The sequence below is a fragment of the Syngnathoides biaculeatus genome, chromosome 20 (genome assembly GCF_019802595.1).
Source record: "Syngnathoides biaculeatus isolate LvHL_M chromosome 20, ASM1980259v1, whole genome shotgun sequence".
In the NCBI taxonomy this organism is placed as follows: domain Eukaryota; kingdom Metazoa; phylum Chordata; class Actinopteri; order Syngnathiformes; family Syngnathidae; genus Syngnathoides; species Syngnathoides biaculeatus.
Window position 1 is genome coordinate 4284198 of NC_084659.1, and position 26380 is coordinate 4310577.

General features: G+C 44.1%; 1 protein-coding gene and 1 long non-coding RNA gene across 5 annotated transcripts in view; one reads left to right on the top strand and one right to left on the bottom strand.

The window, feature by feature from the left end:
* Positions 1-26380, top strand: part of LOC133493198 (mitochondrial 10-formyltetrahydrofolate dehydrogenase-like) — a 212475-nt gene that overhangs the window by 122583 nt on the left and 63512 nt on the right. The window lies entirely within an intron of this gene.
* LOC133493217 (uncharacterized) overlaps positions 1195-26380 on the bottom strand; it is a 40882-nt gene continuing 15696 nt past the window's right edge. The window contains exon 3 of the long non-coding RNA XR_009792897.1: positions 1195-1507. This is a non-coding gene — a long non-coding RNA (uncharacterized LOC133493217). The remainder of the gene's footprint in view (positions 1508-26380) is intronic.

Genomic DNA, 26380 nt, shown 5'->3' on the forward strand with positions numbered 1-26380 from the left:
CCTCAAAGTTCCTTTCTTGGATGCTGTACTTACCCATCACTTCTTCATCGCCCCTATTTCCTTTACCAATATGTCCATTACAGTCTACACCAATCACAACTGTCTCTTTGTCTGGGATGTTCAGAACTACTTCATCTAGTTCCTTCCAGAATTTCTCTTTCAACTCCAGGTCACATCCTACCTGTGGGGCATAGCCGCTTACCAAATTATACATACAGTTTAGTCTCATCACTCGATTTGATACTCTTTTCACCTCCGAGAAATTCTTAGACCGCTCTTGCTTTAAAATAACCCCTACTCTATTCCTCTTCTCATCTACTCCGTGTTCGAATAATTTAAACCCTGCTCTTAAACTTCTAGCCTTACTACCTTTCCACCTGCTCTCTAGGATGCACAATATATTAATGTTTCTCCTAATCATCATGTCAACGAATTCCTTTCCTCTCATAGTCCCAACATTCAAAGTCCCAACACTCAGTTGTAGGCTCTGTGCATTCCTCTTTTTCTTCTTAAGAAGAATCCGGTTTCCTCCTCTTCTTTGTCTTCGACCCACAGTTGTTAATTTCCACCGATTACCTGGAGGTTAGCAGTGCTGGTGGCGGGCGTTGTTAACCCGGGCAACGACCGATCCAGTATGGGATTCTTAAATTAACTCTCATATTTGTTTGGCACAGTTTTTACGCTGGATGCCCTTCCTGACACAACCTTCTGCATTTATCCGGGCTTGGGACCGACCTACAGATTGAACTGGTTTGTGTCCCCATAGGGCTGCATTATGCATGGTTTTGCGATGTGGGAGGAAATCCGAGTGCCCGGAGAAAACCCACACAGGTATAGAGCTCGTGCACGTGACGTCACCATTTTCACGGTGCCATATTTTCAGTCAAACAGAGCTGCTCGACATTGTGGGAGACATTGAGCTGGAGGATAATATTTACAATACCCAAGACCTGTTGTGCTGTTGGTTGTCACAACAGACGGGAGAGACAGAAAGTATTGACGGATTTCGGCAATTTAACATTCTCAAATGCAGAGGAGCAGCGGCTCGACACTGAGCTTCTCACCCAAACACCCTGCGGAGGAAACTCAATTCGGCCGCTTGTATCTGGGATCTTATTCTTTCGGATACTACCCACAGTTCGTGCCCATAAGTGAGGGTATGAACGTGTTTCTACTGATAAATTTAAAGCTTCACCTTTCGACTTACCATAATGGACCAATACAAAGTCCGCATCTCTGAAGAAGCTGCACCGATCCGTTTGTCGCTCTCCCCCCTCCATTCTTCCCTCACTCGTGAACAAGAATCCACGATACTTGAACTCCTCCACTTGGGGCAGGATCTCATCACCAACCCGGAGAGGGCACGCCATCTTTTTTCCCGACTGAGGACCATGGTCTCAGATTTGGAGGTGCTGATTTTCATCCCCAGCCTGCTCACACTCGGCTGTGAACCACTCCAGTGAGAGCTGGAGATCACGGCTTGATGAAGCCAACAGAACCACACCATCTGGAAAGAGCAGAGATGCGATGATGAGGCCACCAAACTGGACACACTTTACACCAGTGATTTCCAACCTTTAAAGAACCAAGGCAAATAACACAATTGGAAAATCCCATGGCACACCAACAAAAGTAAATGTCACCAAAAATGGATCGACTAATTAGTGTATCTACTTCCTGCCATCTAATAGAATAGGATTTTTTTGTTCTGTCTGTCATGGTGCCTCACTGGCATAAATAGCTGAATAAAGATACATTTTCTTTTTTTTGTAGCAATTACATATAATTGGATAACTTCCCATAGCAAAGCTGAAGAGCGCTCAGGGCACACTAATGTACCCTGGCACACTGTTTGGGAATCACTACTCTTCACCTTGGTTGCGCCTAGAGATTCTGTCCATAAGTTAATAGGTCCATGAGGGCAGTCTTGGTGGAGTCCAACTCTCACCGGAAACTCTCTCACTGTGGGCAACTCCACAGTGGAACAGAGTTCAACCCCTCTCAAGAGGAGTGGTGCCAGAACCCGAGCAGTTTATAGAGGCAAGTCCGACTATGTCTAGTCGGAACTTCTCGACCTCACGGACGAAGTCAGGCTCCTTCCTTGCCATAGAGGTGACATTCCTTGTCCCTAGAGCTCGTTTCTGTAGCCAAGGATCGGCTCGCCCTTTGGCCACCGCCCAGCTCACATTGCACCCGACCCATATGGCCCCTCTCACAGGTTGTGAGCCCATGGGAAGGAGGACCCACTGTTACCGAATGAACTACAGTAATCTCTCTCTATTTGGCAGATCACCTATTGCAGATTCAGTGCATCACCCCCCCCCCCAAAAAAAAAAACAAAAACTGGCAGGTCATCTCACAGTGAGTACCGTATCACTTTAAGAAGCCCCCCCCCCAAAAAAAAAAAAAATCTGATTGGCTGCATCATCGAAGCAACCCAGCCCAGCAACTCCCTCTGTTCTTCTTCCAATGTACCATTTTCCGGCTGTTGACTTTGTGTGCATAACCTCTCTGGTACAAAATGCATCCAAAGCACTCGTGCTTGATCTTAAAGCTCCTGCCGAAACACCCAAGCTGAAGAGAAAGATGCAAAATTAGAGGACTGCTTGAAAATGAAGCTCCTTTTGTTTTGTGATCCAGCGGATTGCCAAAAAAAAAAACAACGGTCTGGTGACAATGAAGAAGAAGAAGGGAGGGAGCTGATGGATAAGCAAAAAAGTGAAACTTTTGGATTTGATTAAAGACCGCAGAAGTTACGCTTTTGTGGCGCCATCATGGCATGAATGAATCAGCGGGGTGCCACGTAAAGAATGATGTGGTAAACATCAACCTAAAGCTACAATGAAGCATTAAAGCCCTCGAGGACAAGACAAAGGTTGGTTTGAAAACTTTCAAAAGCACACGACAATATGGACCGAGCTGTCAAGTTTAGTTTTGTGTGACGGCGTTATGTCCTTGTACACGGTGTTGGATTAAATGGATTGATTGTACATAAAGTTATCTCATATTTGCTCTCTTGTTTTGCTTAATCTATATACGTTAACTGTCATTTGTTTATCAACCCACAGTGTCTTTTTTTTATCATGTTTGCTGTGTAAATAAAGAGGAAATGTGGAGATGTGGCCAGAATGATTTGGAGACGTTGAGAGAAACAATTCTACGTCATTGGGTGCTACAGTAAAAGACATCATGCGTTTGATTTGTTTGTTACTTCCTGTAATGCAAGAAAAATGTTATTTTCTTGTTATTGTTTAACCAGAAACCTGTAGTGTTGTAATTTTTGTCTCAAGTGGACAAAGCATAAATGCTGTACTGTTGATTAAACATGCTGGTACCCGCGCGGCAGCTCCAGCAGAAGTCTCCGAGTGATGGATGGTAACTATACAGTGATATAATACAGTAAGTCTTTTATCATTGATAATTATATAATACATTCATAATACTGTATATATTATATTTATAAGGTTTTATAATTAAAGATTTCACTAAATACCTGTTTTTGTCTCAAATACGCAAAGTACAAATAGTATTCACATATTTTAAACATTCTGGTACTGAGATAAACATACATCGCCGACTACTTCCTGGTTTTTCACTTTCACGGGTGGTTCTGGGACAATTTAACCGCAAAAAACGAGGGATTGCTGTCTTCCTTAGAGATTAATGTATTCCTTATAAGAGTCATGCAAGATGTGAAATCTTCCTCACTTCGAACAGGTAAGAGATAAGTGTGTCAACGTCCCGCATTGTGTAAAGCTTGTACAGCGTCCCTTTACCCATTCGCGGTTCCCATCATAGACCAATGACAACCAATAACAGTGCAATGACAATGGACCTTTTCAACCTGTCAACCACTCGTACAATAATAGCCAATCAGATAGCCGCATTGTCGTAACCCTGGCTATACACGCCCCTCTCGCCATATTGTCCCACAAGCAATGGTGGGTGTCAGTAGCATACGCCTGGAAAAGTTGATGTTACGAAGGAAATGGTTCTTAGATGCGCTTGGGGAACGTGCAATTGTGATGAAAGATATCCTGCTAGGTTACAAGGGGCTCGGTTGATTCATTTTCCAAAGCCTAAAACACAGTTGACAAAGTGGCTATTTAGGATTAAGGTTTGCGGAAGACCGCATGTACAACTAAATGTGAACAATATCAACAAACGCAAGGCTGTATGTTCGAAGGTAAGTGAGGGAGAAGTACCTTGTCTGAGTTTTATTGAATTATTATCAGTGCTTTATACATTACAGGAGAACAACTTTCAATTTGTTAGTGTATCACTGACCTGCTGAATGAGGTGTGTAATGTTTTATGCCAAAGAGTCGGGTTAGTGATACATAAGTGCACAATGTCATGCAAGAGAAATGCCCATTTGTATCACATTAGAATTTTAAGACAGAGGATTGGGTTGATGACGAGCCAAGTAAAACATTTTCTTCTGGTCAATATGGTACTGATTGAAATGCCAACTTAAACGTGATTATCGGCCGAGTATTCCTTATCTTAGCTTGCTAACAACAAGACTCGTCGAGACACGTTTGTGATCAATTTGTGGATGTTGAAAAAACATCGAACTTGAGTAACTTCATAACCTGTACGACGAGGGCCGTGAGGACTTAGGAAATTTAACAAGTCTTATCTTACTACACAAATTGGGGCCGTATCGTTTCTGTTGAAGCTGCTTGGCGCAAGTTAGCCTAGCGCGCTAATGTTGGAGTATACAACGAGGACCAAACATCAATCGCCGACTCAACCTTGAACAACTAGTGAGGGCCATTGGGGTTTGAATCCCCTGCATCCACATATCCTTTAAATCGCCCTATCCTTTATATATAATATATATATTTAACACAAGTAGAATGTGATTTGTGTTCCTTATGTGCTGACTGTGTTTATTGTGATTGCTTTCATTTAACCTTAACTTTAACATAGATTAGGTAGTATGTAAATTGTGTATCTTTTGTGCTGACTGTTTATTTGATTGCTTCTTTTTGATTATCTGCAGCCCGTTGGGCAGCACATTATTGTGCTACCAGTGGGCCGGTCCCAAGCCCGGATAAATGCAGAGGGTTGCGTCAGGAAGGGCATCCGACGTAAAAGTATGCCAAAAACATATGAGCGATCATCATACAAACTCTATAACAGTTAGGCTGGGGCTTCCTACACCCGCACCCGGAAATGTTAATCAACAAGGCATAGGTAGAAATTCAGATAATGTACGTCAAAGACAAAAATAGGAGGAAAGAAGCGTAGTTGGAAGAAGAAGAAGAAGAAGAGGAATGCACAAACCCTACAGCTGTGTGTAGGGACTTTGAATGTTGGGACTTTGACAGGAAAAGCTCAGGAGTTAGTTAACATGATGATTAGGAGAAAGGTTGATATATTGTGCGTCCAAGAGAGCAAGTGGAGGTAATAAGGCGAGAACTTTAGGTGCAGGGTTTAAATTATTTTATCATGGAGTAGATGGGAAGAGAAATGGATTCAGGGTTATTTTAAAAGAAGAGCTGGCTAAGAATGACATGGAGGTGAAAAGAGTATCTGATCGAGTGATGAGGCTGAAATTTGAAATTGATCGTATTGTGTATCATGTGATGAGCAACTATGCCCCACAGGTAGGATGTGACCTCGAGTTGAAATAGAAATTCTGGGAGGAACTAGATGAAGTAGTCCTGAGCAGCGAGAGAGAGAGTTGTGATTGGCGCAGATTTTGAATGGACATGTTGCCAAAGGAAACAAGGGCGATGAAGAAGTGGTGGGTAAGTATGGCATTCAGCAAAGGAACTTTGAGGGGCACATAGTGGTGGACTTCGCAAAAAGGATGAAATTGGTAGTGGTGAACACTTATTTCTGGATCGGTCGTGGCCTGGGTTCACAATGCCCACCCCCGGCACCGTTAACCTACACAGCGTCAGTGGGAATTCAGCTACCGTGGGTTGAAGAGAAAAGGAGGAAAAGCGGCTTGGTCAGCAGAAGAAGAAGAGGAAGGCACAGAGCCTACAATTCAATATAGGGACTTTGAATGTTGGGACTATGACAGGAAAAGGTCAGGAGTTGGTTGACATGATGTCGAGGAGAAAGGTTGATATATTGTGCATCCAATAGACTAGGTGGAAATGTATTCAGGCTAGAAGTTTAGGAGCAGGGTTTGTTATTTTACCGTGGAGTAGATGGAAAGAGAAATGGAGTATGGGTCATTTTAAAGGAAGAGCTGGCCAAGAACGTCATGGAAATGAAAAGAGTATCAGAGTGATGAGGCTGAAACTTGAAATTGAAACTTATGTATAATGTGATTAGTGGCTATGGTCCACAGGTAGGTTGTGACCGAGAGTTGAAAAAAAAATTCTGGAAGGAACTAGATGAAGTAGTTCTGAGCATCCCAGAGAGAGAGAGAGAGAGAGTTGTGATTGGTGCAGATTGTAATAAATATGTTGGTGAAGGAAACAGGGGCGATGAAGAAGTGATGGGTAAATAGGTCATTCAGGAAAATCACTTTGAGGGACAGATTGTGGTGGACTTTGCAAAAAGGATGGAAATGGCAGTAGTGAACACTTTTTTCCAGGACAGAGTGCAACATAGAGTGACCTACAAGAGCGGAGGCAGAAGCACGCAAGTGGATTATATTCTGTGCAGACGGTGTAATATGAAGGAGGTTATCGACTGTAAGGTAGTGGTGGGGGAGAGTGTAGGTCGACAGCATAGGATGGTGGTGTGTAGGATGACTCTGGTAGTAGTTAGGAAGACTAAGAAGACAAAGGTAGAGCAGAGAATCAGGTGGTTGAAGTTGAGAAAAGAAGAATGTTGTGTGGCCTTCCGGAAAGAGTTGAGACAGGCTCTAGATGGACAGGAAGAGCTCCCAGAAGACTGGAATACTACCGCCAAGGTATTCAGAGAGGCAGGGAGGAGAGTACATGGGGTGTCTTCTGTTAGAAAAGGGGAGAAGGAAACTTGGTTGTGGAACCCCAAAATACAAGAAGTCATCCAAGGTTAGAGATCAGAGAAGAAGTGGGACATGGAGAGGACTGGGGAGAGGCATAACGAATCCATTAAGATGCGTCGTCGGGCAAAGGTAGAGGTAGCAAAGGCAAAACAAGAGGCATGTGACGACATGTACTCCAGGTTGGATACGAAAGAAGGAAGCTCGACAGGTTAGCCAGACAGAGGGATAGAGATGGGAAGGATGTGCAGCAAGTCAAGGTGATTCAGGATCGTGATGGAAATATGTTGACTAGTGCCAGTAGTGTGCTCAGTAGATGGAAAGAGTACTTTGAGAAGTTAATGAATGAAGAAAATGCGAGAGAAAGTAGAGTAGAAGAGCCAAGTGTGAATGACCAGGAAGTGGCTATGATTAGTAAGGGGGAAGTTAGAAAGGCATTGAACAGAATGAAAATGGAAAGACAGTTGGTCCTGATGATATACCATTGGAGGTATGGAAGCAGTTAGGAGAGGTGGGTATGGAGTTTATAGCCAACTTATTGAATAGAATACTAGCGGGAGAGAAGATGCCAGAACAATGAAGGAAAAGTGTGCTCGTCCCCATTTTTAAGAACAAAGGAGATGTTTAGACCTGTGGAAACAATAGAGGAATAATGATGATGAGTCACACAATGAAGTTATGGGAAAGAGTAGTGGAGGCTAGACTCAGGACAGAAGTAAGGAGTTACGAGCAACAGTATGGTTTCATGCCTAGAAAGAATACTACCGATGTATTATTTGCCTTGAGGTTGCTTGTGGAAAATCCAGAGAAGGTTAGAAGGAGCTACATTGTGTCTTTGTAGACCTAGAGAAAGCCTATGACAGAGTACCAAAAGTGAAACTGTAGTACTGCATGCGCAAATCTGGCATAGCGGAGAAATATGTTAGAATGGTACTGGACATGTATGAGGACAGCAGAACAGCGTGAGATGTGCCGTAGGAGTGTCACAAGAATTTAAGGTGGAAGTGAGGCTGCATCAGGGATCTGCGCTGAGCCCCTTCCTGTTTGCCGTAGAAATGAATAGGCTGACAGATGAGGGTAGACTGGAATCCCCTTGGACTATGATGTTCACAGATGATATTGTGATCAGCAGTGAAAGCAGGGAGCAGGCGGAGGACCAACTAGAAAGATGGAGGTACGCACTGGAAAGGAGAGGAATGAAGATTAGCCATTAGGAGGAAGAGTGAATCTTCAGGGAGAAGAGACCGTGAAGGTGGATGACTTCAAATGCTTTGGGACATCAATACAGAGCGATGGAGAGTGTGGTAAGGAAGTGAAGAAACGGGTCAAAGCGGGGTGGAATAGTTTGCGGAAGGTCTCTGGTGTTCTATGTGACAGAAAAGTCTGTCTGGATGAAGAGGCAGCGTGAATGAACGAGAAGTGGCTTTGATTAGTAAGGGAGAAGTTCGAAAGGCATTGAACAGAATAAAAAATTGAAACACAGTTGGTTCCGATGACATACCAGTGGAGGTATGGAAGCAATTTGGTGAGGTGGGTGTGGAGTTTTTGACCAACTTATTCAATAGACTAATAACTGGAAAGAAAATGCCAGAAGAATGGAGGAAAATTGCGCTGGTCCGCATTTTTAAGAACAAAGGCGATGTTCAGAACTGTGGAAACTACAGACTTCACTCAGGGGTGGCCAACCAGTCAGAGATGAAGAGCCACATTTTTTTACTGTCTTACGACAAAGAGCCACATCATACACACGAACATTATTCCGTCCTCAGACACATACCTTTGCTCAGCCAGATTTATTGTTAATGTCACACACCAACATTATACCAAGAAAAATACTCCTCCAGAGTACCAAGACCACAGGGCAGTATTCTAAAAAAATGAAAAATAAATTGCGCTCTCTCACACAGACAAAGTACCAGTTCAACCAAGTCTTGTCTTGTATGTCACAACGCTCATCCAATGCCACACTAAAATACTCACATGCTTGAAGGTCAGAGTGCAACTGTGATTCAACAGCTGTATTAATATCCGATATTCTGGGTTCAACACTGTGGCGGGACAGTTGAATCTCTGATACGCTCCATTTTAGTTTGTCGTCTCCAGGAGCCAAGAATTCAAAGGAGTCAATGAGGCATTTTTTAATGAAGTCCCCTTTGTTGTATGGCTTTTTAGCCCGTGCTATGTTCCAAGCCAGCTGGTATGATGCAAGCATTACGGTCTCCGAGTGTTTCGGAAATTGTTGGAAAATCTGCACCTGCTTTTCTGCCTGCCTTTTCAAAGCGACCAACTTGTTCTTGCGAAGTTCAGTCCCTTTTGGAAATTCCTGTTCGATGTTCGGGTGGAGTGAGCTGAAGTGACGCAGAAGATTTGAAGCTTTGAAATGCCTAATGCTGCTTGACATATAAGGCAGATCGGCTTGCCATTACGTTCAACAAAAAAATATAAACTCTCCCACTCTGGCAAAAACGTCCTGTGTTCTTCTTCATATTTTCGTTTGGCTGTGCTTTTTTTCCCTGCCATTTCAAGAGGTAACTTGACGCAAATTGTTTTACAACGCAAATTATGTCACACCAAAGATTCTCTCGTCGCTCGTTTGACGTCACTCAAACATGCTTACATGGTCAGTGTGCCATCTAGCTGTAGGGGGAGTGAATGACAGAGCCAGCCAAGCATTTTTGACGCATGTCATGTGAAAGCTCCTGAAGAACCGTATGAAACTAGTTAAAGAACCGCATGAGGCTCGGAGCCGCGGGTTGGCCAGGCCAGGTTGAGAAACTCACTCATATCCTGCTAGTCCAATCAATATTAGTATTAGTAATATATTTTGTAGACTATCGCATGATTCATCACTTTAGCCTGCTACGTCCATTCTGTTTGCAGAATGGATCTTTCCGACTGGCGATCTTAGGCTCCCCCCCCCCCCCCTTAGCTACATTTGCCATGTCCCACAAGCTTCCAAAATTGCGACTGAACGGAACAGGTCTGAAGTTGATTCTCTAACGCGTATTCCAGATAAGATTGCGGTATGTTTTTTGCCAAATGCGTCAGACTTGTCCAAGACAGTTCTACAAAGAGGTCTCAACTATTTCACGCAAGGATATGTACACGGAATTAAGATTTTGGACGGAGCAGTACGCATTATCAGAGTTACAGTAAAATAACCACACAAACTTCATATTGAAATGGTACAAGGCAGATAATGATAACATTTGATCAAGAATTTAATGACTTAATTGCTAGAGAGAAAATGCCTACTAGTTTTGACTTGCATTCATCTGTAGCGCTTTCCTGACAGAAGGAACTGGAAGAGCTGATGGCCCGGATGTTTAGGGTCCGAAAGGATCCTGCCTGCTTTGGACCTAGTTCGCATTGCGTGCAAGTCATCAATAGTGGGGAGAGTGGTGCCAGTAATCCGTTCAGCTGTTTTGATTGTCCGTTGCAGTCGGAGTTTGTCCTTTTTTGTGGCGGCCCCAAACCATACTGTGATGAAGGTACCCAGTCCTAATTGGTTGACTGCTGTGTAGAACTGTGTCAGCAGCTAATGTGACAAACCGTGCTTCCTCAGAAGCCGCAAGAAGTGCATGCTTTGCTGGGGTTTTTTGACGATGGAGTTGATGTTCGTCTCCCACTTCAAGTCCTTTACGACTGTAATTCCCAAGAACTTCAAGGTCTCGACAGTTGACACAAGACAGTTGGACAGCGTCAGGGGTAGCTGTGATGAAGGATCCCTCCTGAAGTCCACAGTCAACTCTCCAGTCTTGAGTGTTCAACGCCAGGTTGTGTTGACCACACCAAGGCTCCAACCTCGCCACTTCCTGTCGATACGCAGACTCGTCGCCATCTTTGATCAGACTGATGACCGTGGTGTCATCTGCGAACTTCATGAGTTTGACAGTCAGATGTCACGAGGTGCAGTCGTTAGTGTTGAGCAGGCATGTCAAGCTTAGTGTGACTCTGGGGCCGGATCCAGACTTTTTGTTCTCAGGTGGGCCGGATCAATAAAAGAATGTCAACTCCAAATATTTAGCTTTGTTTTTCAGTACTATGGTTTATAATTCAGCCTACATTTGTAGCCTACCCTACATATTATAATCACAGATGACAAGGAATCTTTTCCAAGCACAACACATTTATTCATAAACAATGGAAAAAAATGATTTTCATGTTTGGGGGTGAATCTGTTCACAACTGGTTTATTTTAACAGTTGAGTGAATGCACTTTTATACCTGAAGCAACTCACCACTCAACAAACTCAAGTAGGAGCTATGAAAAAAATATTTTCGCCCTTGTCGTCATACTGCATTGACATAAATCAAAAAAGAAATATATAATAAATAAATAAAGTTATAGCCGTGCATGGGCAATAAGATTAGACTCCACCAAACTATAACATCAAACAAAGTACTAGGCTGGACCTACTGAAGCTGAGAATATACTGAACAATAATTGTCTTTAATATGATACCAGATTCATCTTATTTTTAATGATCTGTATTCATGAGTGCAAACAAATTTCGTGTCATCACACTTTTTGTTTCCTCTCTCTCACTGCACTCCTGCAGTCTACTTGCTGCTGCTGGCTCCTGAAACTTGGCATCTTTTTGCCTTCACAAGCGCATCAATATTAGGAGTGAAATCCTGAGTAGCAGCACATTTAACAATGTGTTTATTTGCTAACCTTGAGCGCTGCTTTGTTTTATTACTGTTCATTACGGAGAACAGCCATTCACAAAGATAAGTCGTCCCAAACATGCAGAACCCTTTGCAGCCATGCCTGTTAATTTGTTGTAACCTCGTACAAGGTCTTGATAAAACGTAACCAATCCCACGGACTCAAATTTATCCTTCATAGCAGAATTGCACTGCAAGTCAATAAACTTGAGTTGACAGTCAGCTGGCATATCAGAAGGCGCAACTGTAAATAGTGAGCGAAAAAAGCCAAATTTATTTTCAAGTTCACTGAATACTTGAAATCTCTGCTCAAACTCTCGCAGCAAATCTGTTATGTTGTCTTTATATTTATCCAAAACCTTATTGGGACTGTCCGGTGCCTTCGTACGGACAGCTGTGAGACAAGAGAAATGCGTAGTGTCACCGTTGGATAGCTGCGATTTTCCCCAGTGACAGTTTCATCTTGAACGCACTTAAGCTGTCATAATATTGAGTGAGAACTTTGTTACAACCCTGCAATGTAGTGTTAAGTGTATTCAAGTGTTGCGTAACATCAACCATAAACACAAGATCCGGGACCCATTAATTGCATTAAAGTTCCTTTACTGGGCGTCCCTTCTTCTCCATGAACTGTTGAATTTCCCCTCGTAGCTCAAAGAAGCGTTTCGGTACTCCACCTTTTCTTAACCAAAGCATGTACGTGTGATATGTAAACCCAGTATGAATGTCATTATCACTGAGAAATGTATCAAAATGATGGTGATTTAAACTGTGCGCTCTGATGAATTTGACAGTTTTTATAACCACACTCATAACATGGTCCATTTGCAGTGTTTTGCAACATAATGGTCCTCCTGGTGCAAAATACAGTGAAATGCCCAAAACCTTGTCCTCCATTCGCAATCTGTACTTTGTTTCAGAATTTTGTGGTAGCGCCTGCCTTTCTCCCAACCATTGATTTCGTACCATCAGTAGCCAGGCTCACGGCACGGGATCAGTCCGCTCTCACCTTGTTCAGCGCTCCAACAAGAGCACTGAAAATGTCACCTGCTGTTGTGGTGTCATTCATGGGCAAATTCAAGCACCTCCTTGGTGACGGTCAAAGTTTCATCAACACCTCTAATGAATATGGCCAATTGACCAATATCTGTGACATCGGTCTCAAGTCACTTTAGAGTTCTGTCACCCGATCTGCGATAGTGTTCCTCGTTAGACTAATATTGGCAAAGCCAGGTTGCTTTTCAGGGCACAAATTTTCTGCACCCTTCAGAATGCATGTTTTTACAAACTCCCCATCAGAAATTGGGTTGGTTTCTTCCTCCAGAGTGCCCAAGAAGAAGAGGAAGCGAAAGATGATGATGATGAGCGCAAAAGTTGCTGGGTGGGGATCCGATGATGCGCAGCCAGTCGGCTTACGAGATAAATCCACACATGCTCTCATTGGTCGCATGATTGGTTCCAGGGGACCAATCATGAGGCTTGTGATCTGGCTTTTGGGGGGGGGGGGCTAAACCACTGAAGCCGCAAAAAGTGAAGCGCACAGTAACGAGGGAACCCTGTAATTGTTTGTGAATTGAGGATACTAAATGTTGAAGCTCTGTTGGTGGAATTTGTTCCCATCTTGCTTGGTGTAGAGCTTCATCTATTCAACAGTCTGGGGTCTCCACTGTCGTATTTTACGCTTTATAATGCACCACACATTTTTAATAAGCGTCAGGTCTGTACTGCAGGCAGGCCAGTCTTGTACCCGCACTCTTTTACTACGAAGCCACGATGTTGTTACACGTGCAGAATGTGATTTGGCATTGTCTTGCTGAAATAAGCACCTGTGTGTACCTTTCAATATTAATGGTGTCTTCACAGATGGGAAGTTACCGATCCTATTTGCAGTAACACAGCCCCATACTGTCACAGTTGCTGGCTTTTGAACTTTGTGTCAACAACAGGCCAGATGGTTCTTTTCCTTTTTGGCCCATAGGACATGACGACCAAGCATTTCCCCCCAAAAATTGAAATATGGACTCATCGGACCACATACCACTTTTCTACTTTGCATCAGTGTGTCTTAGATGAGTTTAGGCCCAGAGAAGCCGGTGGGGTTTCTGGGTGTTTTTGATAAATGGCATTCGGTTTACATAGTAGAGTTACATAAGTTGCACTTACAGACGCCAAACTGTATTTGCTGACATTAGTTTTCAGAAGTGTTCCTGAGCCTGTGTGGAGATATCCTTTATTGAATCAGAATCAGCTTAATTGGCCAAGCATGTACAACAACACGCAAGTATTTTTCTCCTGTACCTGGATCCGCCCTAATACAAGGGGCAACCAAAATTCCACAATCATCTCTACAGTCTTTAGTGCATTCAGCTCGAGGTTGTTTTGGCCACACTTAAGCTCCCTCCTTTCAACTTTCTATTGATATGCAGCCTCGTCGTTGTCTTTGATGAGCCCAATGACTGTGGTTTCATCTGTAAACTTTAGGAGGTTGACAGTCGGGTGCATTAAGTTGCAGTTGTTTGTATAGAGAGCGAAAAGCAGTGGGGAGAGGACACTACCTTGGGTGCCCCAAGGTTGCATGTGGATGTGGTGGTGTCCTCCAGTCTCACCTTCTATGTCCTATCTGTCAGGAAGTTGTAGATCCACAGGGAGATGTCAGGTGAGACCCCTGAACTGGAGAAGTGATGGTGAAGGAACACTAGTGTCTGGTCCATGTTGAAGGACATCAAGGCACCCTTTGTATGATCTGCGGGAAAAAATAAATGCCTGCCCTGAGTACAAGGTCTGTCAGACCGTTTTGCTTTCCTCCCATGACCTCCCCTTTCGAACAGAATCCCACAACAGTCACACTACAGTCGTTAGAGTGTTCAACGCCAGGTTGTGTTGACGACACCAAAGCTCTATTCTCGCCACTTCCTGTTGATATGCAGACTCGTCGCCGTCTTTGATGAAGCCGATGACTGTGGTGTCATCTGCGAACTTCAGGAGTTTGACAGTCGGATGCCACAAGGAGCAGTCGTTGATGTAGAGCGAGAAGAGTAGAGGGGAGAGGAAACAACCTTGGGGTGCACCAGTGCTGATTGTGCGCGTGGATGAGGTGTGTCCCCTCGACTCACCTGCTGTCATTTGCCCGTCAGGAAGTTGTAGATCCACTGGCAGATGGCAGGCAAGATGTTGAGCTGGCAAAACTTGGTGGAGATGAGTTCGTAGATGATGGTGTTGAACGCAAAGCAGTTCACGAACGGGATGCTCGCATAGGTTCCCGCGCTGTCAAGGGGTTCAAGGATGAACTGCATACACATGTTGACTGGATCATCAATGGACCTGTTTGCTCAGTAGGCAAACTGCAGTGGATCCAGCTGAGCATCTGGATGCTCTTGAGGTGGTCCAGCACAAAGCGTCCAAAGGACTTTTTGACAACAGATATCAAGCCAACAAGCCTGCAGTAATTCAGCCTCAAGATTACAGGGTTCTTATGGTAGAGCGTTTGAAGGAGAATGGTACGTTGCACGGTTCTAAAGACCTGCTGAAGATGTTTGTGACGAGAGCAAGTTGGTTTCCGTAGACTTTGAGGCAGGATGGCGACACGAGGTCTGTGCCTGCCGCTTTGTTGATCTTCATTATTTGAACATACATCTCTCTCCTGTTCATGGATGGGCAATGCATATCATCAGGGCTTGCTTATTCTATATATCTATCAGCCGGAATAACCTTGAAAAAAATAGAGTTAAACTAATGTTCATGTTGGAAATGTTCTTTCTGTGAACATCAACAACGCTGCAGTCATGATCCCTATAGGGGAAGAGATATTTTGGATGTGCTAAGATTATAATTTAATTGACATAATTTAGCAAGAGGATTGCAATAATCATCCCTCCATGAGCCTACCTCATGTTCTTGTTTTTGGACCTTCCCTGTTGCCACGTGTTTTTGTACAGTGAAGAAAATAAGTATTTGAAAACCCTGCTCTCTTGCAAGTTCTCCCACTTAGAAATCATGGAGGAGTCTGAAATTTTCATCGACGGTGCATGTCCACTGTGAGAGAGACAATCTAAAAAGAAAAATACAGAAATCAAAATGTCTTATTTTTTTCAAAATTTTTTTGTGTGATACAGCTGCAAATAAGTATTTGGACACCTGTGAAAACCAATGTTAATATTTGGGACAGTAGCCTTTGTTTACAATTATAGAGGTCAAACGTTTCCTGTAGTTGTTCACCAGATTTGGACGCACTGAAGGAGGGATTTTGGTCCACTCCTCCACACAGATCCTGTTTAGCTCAGACAGGTTTTTGGACTGTCACTGAGAAACACGGAGTTTAACTCCCTCCAAATATTTCCTATTGGGTTTAGGTGTGGAGACTGGCTAGGCCATGCTAGAACCTTGATATGCTACTTATGGAGTCACTCCTTGATTTTCCTGGCTGTGTGCCTCGGGTCATTGTCATGTTGAAAGACCCAGCCACGACCCATCTTCAATGCTTTGACTGAGGGAAAGAGGTTGTTCCCCAGAATTTCACAATACATGGCTGCAGTCATCCTTTCCTTAATACAGTGCAGTCGTCCTGTCCTGCTGGAAAACACCTCCAAACCATGATGCTTGCACCCCATGCTTCAGTGGAAATATGACCAATAAGTTACATTTTGGTCTCATCTGACCAAAAAACTTTTTCCCATGACTCCTCTGTAGCATCCAGATGGTCATTGGCAAATTTAAGACGGACCTTAACATGTGCTGGTTTCAGCAGAGGAACCTTCTGTGCCATGCATGATTTCAAACCATCACGTCTTAGTGTATTACCAACAGTCACCTTGGTTCCAGTTCTGTTCAGGTCATTGACAAAGTCCTGTCGTGTAGTCCTGGGCTGATTCTTCACCTTTCTAAGGATCATTGAGACCCCACGAGGCGATATCTTGCAAGGAGCTCCACTCCAATTGAGGTTGACAGTCATGTTTAGCTTCTTCTATTTTCTAATTATTGCTCCAACTCCTTCTGCTTTTTTTTCTTTCGGGTTGTCCTGTTAGGGGTCACCACAGCGTGTCATCTTTTTCCATCCAAGCATATCTCGTGCATGCTCCTCTCTATCACCATGTCCTCATGTCCTCCCTCACAACATCCATCAACATTTTCTTTGGTCTTCCTCTCGCTCTTTTGCCTGGCAGCTCCATCCTCAACTCCTTTCTACCAATATACTTACTCTCTCGCCTCTGAACATGTCCAAACCACCAAAGTCTGCGCTCTCTAACCTTGTCTCCAAAACATCCAACTTTGGCTGTCCCTGTAATGAGCTCATTTTTAATCCTATCCAACCTGTTCACACCAAGCGAGAACCTCAGCATCTTCATTTCTGCTACCTCCAGTTCTGCTTCCTGTTGTTTCTTCAGAGCCACCAACTCTAATCCGTACATCATGGCCGGCCTCACCACTGTTTTATAAACTTTGCCCTTCTGTCACATAGAACACCAGACACTTTCCGCCAACTGTTCCACCCCGCTTGGATCCATTTATTCACTTCCTTACCACACTCTCCATTGCTCTGTATTGTCGACCCCAAGTATTTGAAGTCGTCCACCCTCGCTATGTCAAAGTTGTTCACCTACACTATCTCTTCTCCCTGGAGCTTCACTCTTCCTCCTCCGCCCCTCTCATTCACGGACACATATTGTTTACTTTGGCTAATTTTCCTTCCTCTGCTTTCCAGTGCGTACCGCCATCTTTCTAACTGTTCCTCCGGCTGTTCCCTTCTTTCACTGCAGATCACAATATCGTCTGCGTACATCATGGTCCAAGGGGAATCCATTCTAACCTCGTCTGTCAGCCTATCCATTACTACAACAAACAGGAAGGTGCTCAGCGTGGAACCCTGATGGAGTCCCACCTCCAACTTAAATTCTTCTGACACACCAACGGCACATCTCACCACTGTTCTGATGCTATCATACATGTCCTGTACTATTCTAACATATTTCTCTGCCACACCAGACTTGCGCATGCAGTACCACAGTTCCTCTCTTGGTACTCTGTCATAGGCTTTCTCTAGGTCTACAAAGATACAAGGTAGCTCCTTCTTTCCTTCTCTGTACTTTTTCCCGAGCATCCTCAAGGCAAATAATGCATCTGTGGTACTCTTTCTAGGCATGAAACCAAACTGTTGCTCGCAGATACTTACTTCTGTCCTGAGTCTAGCCTCCACTACTCTTTCCCATAGCTTCATTGTGTGGCCCAACATCTTTATTCCTCTGTAGTATCCACATGATTGCAGCGGAGCATTTTTCAACAAGCTGCTTTTGACGTATACAGCTTTTTGTAACTCCCGCCATGAAAATCCTCTCGGGGATTTTTTTTCGAGAAGAATCAGGAAGTGACATAAAGGACAGTGGCGCCCCCTCGTGGACTCGTTTGTTTCCATTATTTTTTTACCTCCGGGAAGGTTGTGGTCGTTGTTCTTTTGTGTTAGCCAAAGTGCCGGCTCATTGCATTGCTGGACATTGCTTGAACACTCGGGAGAATGGAATTACCCTTCAAAAGTTTGAAAGAGACCCTGTTCGTTGTGAAAAATGGATTGCACAGGTGCAGAGGACGAGAGCTTCGTGGGTTCCAAATAACAGGTAGGTGTGTATTCTTCTTTTCCTTTCGGCTTGTCCCGTGAGGGGTCACCACAGCGTGTCATCTTTTCCCATCTTAGCCTTTCTCCTGCATCTTCCTCTCTAACCCCAACTGCCCTCATGTCTTCCCTCACCACATCCATAAACCTTCTCTTTGGTCTTCCTCTCGCTCTATTGCCTGAGAGCTCCATCCTCAGGATCCTTCTACCAATATACTCACTCTGTCGCCTCTGAACATGTCCAAACCATCGAAGTCTGCTCTCTCGAATCTTGTCTCCAAAACATCCAACTTTGGCTGTCCCTCTAATGAGCTCATTTCTAATCCTATCGAACCTGGTCACTCTGAGCGAGAACCTCAACATCTTCATTTCTGCCACCTCCAGTTCTGCTTCCTGTTGTTTCTTCAGTGCCACCGTCTCTAATCCGTACATCATGGCCGGCCTCACCACTGTTTTGTCAACTTTGCCCTTCATCCGAGCAGAGACTCTTCTGTCATATAACACACCAGACACCTTTCGCCAGCTGTTCCAACCTGCTTGGACCCGTTTCTTCACTTCCTTACCACACTCACCATTGCTCTGGATTGTTGACCCTAAATATTTGAAGTCGTCCACCCTCGCTATCTCTATCCCTGTAGCCTCACTCTTCCCCCTCCACTTTTCTCATTCACACACATATATTCTGTTTTACTTCGGCTAATCTTCATTCCTCTCCTTTCCAGTGCATGTATCCATCTCTCTAATTGTTCCTCTGCATGCTCCCTGCTTTCACTGCATATCACAATATCATCTGCGAACATCATGGTCCAAGGGGATTCCAGTCTAACCTCATCTGTCAGCCAATCCATTACCACTGCAAACAGGAAGGGGCTCAGAGCTGATCCCTGATGCAGTCCCACCTCCACCTTAAATTCCTCTGTCACACCTAAGGCACACCTCACCATTGTTCTGCTGCCATCATACATGTCCTGTATTATTTTAACATACTTCTCTGCCACACCAGACTTACGCATGCAGTACCACAGTTCCTCTCTTGGTACTCTGTCATAGGCTTTCTCTAGATCCACAAAGACACAATGTAGCTCCTTCTGACCTTCTCTGTACTTTTCCACGAGCATCCTCAAGGCAAATAATGCATCTGTGGTACACTTTCTAGGCATGAAACCATACTGTTGCTCGCAGATACTTACTTCTGTTCTGAGTCTAGCCTCCACTACTCTTTCCCATAACTTCATTGTGTGACTCATCAACTTTATTCCTCTATTGTTTCCACAGCCTTAAACATATCCTTTGTTCTTAAAAATGGGGACGAGCACACTTTTCCTTCATTGTTCTGGCATCTTCTCTCCCACTAGTATTCTGTTGAATAAGTTGGTCAAAAACTCCACAGCCATCTCTCCAAATTGCTTCCATACCTCTACCGGTATGTCATCAGGACCAACTGCCTTTCCATTTTTCATCCTTTGTAGTGCCTTTCTGACTTCCCCCTTAGTAATCATTGCCACTTCCTGGTCCTTCACACTTGCCTCTTCTCTCTCATTTTCTTCATTTATCAACTTCTCAAAGTATTCTTTCCATGTATTTAGCACACTACTGGCACCAGTCAACACATTTCCATCTCTATCCTTAATCACCCTTACCTGCTGCACATCCTTCCCATCTCTATCCCTATGTCTGGCCAACCTGTAGAGATCCTTTTCTCCTTCTTTCGTGTCCAAACTGGTGTACATGTCTTCATATGCCTCTTGTTTAGCCTTTGCCACCTCTACCTTTGCCCTACGTCGCATCTCGATGTACTCCTTTCGCCTCACCTCAGTCCTCTCAGTATCCACTTCTTCGCTAATCTCTTTCCTTGTATGACTCCTTGTATTTTGGCGTTCCACCACCAAGTCTCCTTCTCCCCTTTCCTACCAGATGACACACCAAGTACTCTCCTGCCTGTCTCTCTGATCACCTTGGCTGTCGTCGTCCAGTCTTCCGGGAGCTTCGGTTGTCCATCGAGAGCCTGTCTCACCTCTTTCCGGAAGGCCGCACAACATTCTTCCTTTCTCAGCTTCCACCACATGGTTCTCTGCTCTACCTTTGTCTTCTTAATCTTCCTACCCACCACCAGAGTCATCCTACACACTACCATCCTATGCTGTCAAGCTACACTCTCCCCTACCACTACTTTACAGTAACCTCCTTCAGATTACATCATCTGCACAAAATATAATCCACCTGCGTGCTTCTACCTCCGCTCTTGTAGGTCACTATATGTTCCTCCTTCTTCTGGAAATAAGTGTTTACTACAGCCATCTCCATCCTTTTTGCAAAGTCCCCACCATCTGTCCCTCAAAGTTCCTTTCCTGGATGCCGTACTTACCCATCACTTCTTCATCGCCCCTGTTTCCTTTACCAATATGTCCATTACAATCTGCACCAATCACAACTCTCTCGCTGTCTGGGATGCTCAGAACTATTTCATCTAGTTCCTTCTAGAATTTCTCTTTCTAGGTCACATCCTACCTGTGGGGCATAGCCGCTAACCACATTATACATAACACCCTCAATTTCAAATTTTAGTCTCATCATTCGATCTGATACTCTTCTCACCGAATATCAACCTTTCTCCTAATCATCATGTCAACCAACTCCTGAGCTTTTCCTGTCATAGTCCCAATATTCAAAGTCCCTACACTCAGTTGTAGGCTCTGTGCATTCCTGTTTTTCTTCTGACGATGGATCCGGTTTCCTCCTCTTCTTTGTCTTCGACCCACAGTAGCTGAATTTCCACCGATGCCCTGCAGGTTAGCAGTGCTGGGGGTGGGCGTTGTTAACCTGGGCCACGACCGATCCGGTATGGGATTCTTTAGATGAACGCTCATATTTGTTTGGCACAGTTTTTACGCCGGATGCCCTTCCTGACGCGACCCTCTGCATTTATCCGGGCTTGGGACCGGCCTACAGATTGCACTGGTTTGTGCCCCCACAGGGCTGCATTAACAGGTAGGTGTGTATACAGCTACTAAAAAAAAATAATGGTTTGGGGGGCACCATGTAATCAGTCTCTATCATAACATAGCAAAAGATCCACGTATGAAATGTGTTGATGTGTGCATACAGCTACTAAAAAAATAATAGTTTGGGGCGGACCACGTAATCGGTCTCTCATAATGTAACAAAAGATCCGCGTATGAAATGTGTCGATGTGCGGGTCGCCCAGCCAACAGTGTCTCACTCAGCCTCGTCTCGATAATGTTCATTGCGTACTGTGGCGACTTTGAAATACCCCTAAAAGGAGAATAGCTCGGCTCCACCTCCTCCTTATATGCCACCACGGACACTGAAACTCAGCCACACCGGCTGAGGCGCCGCGTTCGGCGGTCACTGCTTCTGCGAAAGCTGCGCGTCAGGCTTTGCGACGGGGGCGGCTTTGAAGAACCCAGCCGAGAATGCGTTACTCAGTCGCATGCGCGTATAAAGTGCCCCTGCTCGACTGTGAACACCCCCCTAAAGCAGCACCGCTCGGCTCTGTCATACGCCACACCGGCCGGCTACGATGAGCCGCGATGGCTCATCTCCGCCGCGGAAATGGATCGGACGGGATGCGGTTTGGCCGTGATCGGATATCATCTGACTTTGGCTCGAAACAATAGTGTAACATTGCCCTGAGGGCTCGAAACAATAGTGTAATATTGCCCTGGTAACTTCACTCGGTTGTGTGGTGTTGTCCTTTTCGAAAAGAGCTTCGGTGTCAGAAGGGGAGTCAGAAAAATCCAAATATCTCTGTTGTTCGGCTTCCATTGTAGCAGGTACTGCACGTTTTCAACGGCGGAAGTGACGATGACGTCAAGAACAGAGGACGCGACTAATATGGCGACACTTGGACGTCCAGCGACACTCGATTGCGCAACTTTGTGCATGGATGACAAGTTCTCCGCTCACTTTTTTTTTCGTATAGATATTGAAGTGAATACTGTTTTGTCTTTTTCATTACAATATCTATTTTAGAATGTTTATAGGGATGACAGTCCCACTTTAAGTGTATTACCAACAGTCACCTTGGAAACGTTGGTCCCAGGTCTTTTCAGGTCATTGACCAAGTCCTGTTGTGTAGTCCTGGGCTGATTCCTCACCTTTCTGAGGATCATTGAGACCCCACGGGGTAATATCTTGCATGGGTCTCCACTCCGATTGAGATTGACCGTCAAGTTTAGCTTCTTCCATTTTCTAATGATTGCTCCAACAGTGGACCTTTTTTCACCCAGCTGCTTGGCAATTTCTCCGTAGCCCTTTCCAGCCATGTGGCTTGTACAATTTTGTCTCTGGTGTCTTTAGACAGCTCTTTGGTCTTGGCCATGTTACAAGTTCGAGTCTTACTGATTGTATGGAGTGGACAGGTGTCTTTATGCAGCTAACGACCTCACACAGGTCCATATGATTCAGGATAATAATCACGATGGAGTGGAGGTGGACTTTTAAATGCGGACCAACAGGTCTTTGAGGGTCAGAATTCTAGCTGATAGACAGGTTTTCAAATACTTATTTGCAGATGTATCACACAAATAAATCGTTAAAAATTATTAAAAGGCACATCCTCAGATGCAGGTGCAATTCCAGTATTTAACACACGTACAAGGCACACCATATTATTAGGCGCACACAAGGTGGCGCTCATGAGACAGTGAGGCACAATTGCAGCTTTAGTTTTGTAAGCAGAAGAACAAGGCTACACTTTTTTCTGCTTACTACGAGTGGTGGAAGCGAGTCATGAGTCTTCACCCACGGTTTCACACCAAACCAAAATATTTACACCACAGCAAACAGAACAGCACAACCAGAAGACAACAAAATAGTGAAGCGAAGAAATAATTGACACAAAACATGCACTTCAAATGTTATTTACATACACATTTAGCGCCCCAAAGGATATAGCTAGAGTGCAACATTAGTTTCCAGCATACAGGAGCATCCATGCACGCTTTTTAAAAATGTACCGGACAAGAAACCGAGTTCAGTGGTACGTACTTTACTGACATATTTAACAGTGTAAATCGTGAGTTCAGTTATACTTTATTTAATTATTTAACTATGTAGCTATACAATGTAGCTGTATAGAGATACTAACCGAAACTATACGGCAGCGTGTATGCACGCTTTTTAAACACTTCAATAAAGTACAACCAAGTTCACTGTTTACAATGTTAAATACTTTATTAAAGTACAACCGAACTCAAGTTTTCCTCCAGGTGCCTTTTTAATAGCGTGTATGCATGCTACCATATGCTATCCAGTGCTTTGCCTGTACAGTGTATCCCATAGGTCACGTAATATGTACTCTATTTTGACAATGTGATGCTAAATCCTCTCTCATTTAATAGTGTTTTGAGAAGATTTTTGTTGACATTTACGAATTTTCAGTGGCGCTGCCATTTTTGCAAGTCACACGATGTACATGGGCGTATGTGACGTGTTCTCTGCCATTCCAAACACTAGATTACATGGGACACCATTATGCCCAGCGCTGATTTTATGGATTTATCCTCATCTGATGAAGAAATAGCAGTATCGGTTGATCAGGAAGACTGAGGAATACTTCCAGACATATTTGAACCTGTGGCTGTTTTTAATGTTGAATATTCAGATGGTTCCTCGGGCAGAATAATGCTGGTGGTCCCGGAGGCCCTTAGCCTAGCTTCAGCGTTGGGAGCTTATGAAGCTGGCGGTGGCGGAGGCCGTTAGCCCCGGACGCCGAAGCTAAGCTAAAGGCCTCCGCCACCACCGAAGCTCGACTAAAGGCTTTCCCGAACGTTGAAGCTCAGCTCGCAGCCTCCCGCTGGAGTTCATGGCCCGCCTTCGACGGCAGCGGAGGGCTGTAGCCTAGCTTCGGCGTCCGGGGCTAACGGCCTCCACCGCCTGGAACCTCAGCTCCTGGCTGCCATCGGAGCTCGCTCGTCAGACTCGCTCATTCACATCTGAAGAAACAGCCGCAGATGCTGGCCCGGAGCTCCTGGGCGCCTTTGTTTACGTGCTTATGTCCCTTGTCGGCCTCGGAGTAGTCAGACTCAGCATCATTCCACACGAAGAACCTTCTGAATATTCAACATTAATTACAGCCACAGGTTCAAATATGTACTGCTATTTCTTCATCACATGAGTATAAATCCGAGACATCGGCGCTGGGCATAATGGTGTCCCATGTAATCCAGTGTTTGGAATGGCACAGAACACGTCACATACGCCCATCATGTGACTTGCAAAAATGGCAGCGCCCCTGAAAATTCGTAATTGTCGACAAAAATCTTCTCAAAACACTATTAAATGTGAGAGGAGTTAACATCACATTGTCAAAATAGCGTATATATTACATGTCCTATTGGACACTGGATTTCCCCTTTAAAGAGCCACCGTCGTGAAATACATGATTTTTAATATGTTATTAATGAAAAAACAGCAACCGACATGGACCCCTGCATTTTTTCAACACGAAACCTGATTTTGACATATACAGCTTTTTGTAACTCCCGCCATGAAAATCATTTCGAGGGATTTGTTTTCAAGAAGAAGCAGGAAGTGACTTAAGGGACAGGACTGCCCTCAAGTGGACTCATTTGTTTCTATTGGTTTTACCTCCTGGAAGGTAGCTTGTTGTTCCTTCGTTTTAGCCGAAATGCCGGCTCATTGCATTGCTGGACATTGCTTGAACACTTGGGAGGATGGATTTACCATTCATAAGTTTGCAAGAGACCCAGTTCGTTGTGAAAAATGGATTGCACGGGTGCAGAGGATGAGAGCTACGTGGGTTCCAAATGACAGGTAGGTGTGTATACAGCTACTAAAAAAATTTTTTAGTTTGGGGCAGGCCAAGTAATCGGTCTCTCATAACGTAATAAAAGATCCGCGTACGAAATGTGTTGATGTGTGTCGGACGGCATCGGCCTGCTGCGTCGCTTTGCCAGCGAAGGCTGCGCATCGTGCTCGCGGACGGCGGCAGCTCTGAAGAACGCTGCCACAACGCCGCACTCAGCTGCGTGTGATGACAACAGTGGACTGATTTTTGTACTTCAGCTTTTTTCGCAAACAGAAATCAAGTGACCAGGCTTCTTACAATAAGCACAGACAGGACCAGAGTCACAACAGTCACTAGAAGACTTGGGTTTTGACTGAGAATGTGACTGCTTGTCAAAAGAATTGGAACTTGCCTCATTACCACTTGACCCTGTATGATAAGTAATCTTACCCGATGCAAATTCCTTTTGGCAAGAAAACTTGGAATTGCCCGGGAGACTGAAAAGATCTCTTTTGGGTCATAAAATAATCATTTGCCAACACTGCTGCAACATGTAAGGCCTTCTGTTCATCCAAATAAGTCTTGAGATCAGAATAAATATGCTCCTTGAAATCATCCATCAAAACTAACTGACTCAAACCCTCAAAATCTGAAACCTCTTTAGAGTACTCCACCTATCAAACAAAGTTTCCTTTTACCTAGCAAACTCTACAAAACTCTCATCGTCCCTTTAATGAGCTTTCCTAAATTTTTGACAGTTAGCTTCGGGCATTAACTCAAGATTTCAGAAAGGTATTTTTGACAAAATTATAATCACGATTACTCTACAGAAAGGGCTGAATATGCATCCTGAGCTTTACCCATGACTCTTTAGGGACACGTAAGCTTTTCACCGACTTTCTCAAAGTGGAGAAAGCACTTGTCAATGTCTTTCTTATTGGAAGGAGGAACTAGTCTGGGATGCCTTGTGATATTACAATTCAAAGATCTGACTGAGAAAGGTGAGGGATTTTCAAGTTTTTTTAAGTTCAATCTCTTTTCGAGCCGCAATTTAAAATTTTCCAAGTTGTATTTCTTTTCCTTGTGATTCCAGTTTATTTAATTTGAAAGTCTGAAGGTTCCTCTTTCACCATGGCCATAACATCCAGTTAAAAATTTTCCCCATCAATTAAATGATTAAGAACAATTTTCAAAATTTGGAATTTCCTCATTGCAGGTTTGTCATCAGGTTTCAAATGACTATTAATTTGCAAAAGATGAGATTTTTGCAGGGCACTGATTGCTACCGGAGTAGGGGAGTCAGGATAATACTCAAGTTTAAAAACCCTTTTGCTGGCTTCACAGTGAAGTTCCAAATATGCAGAAAGTTAAAAGAAATTGTCTCAAATGTTGAATGAATT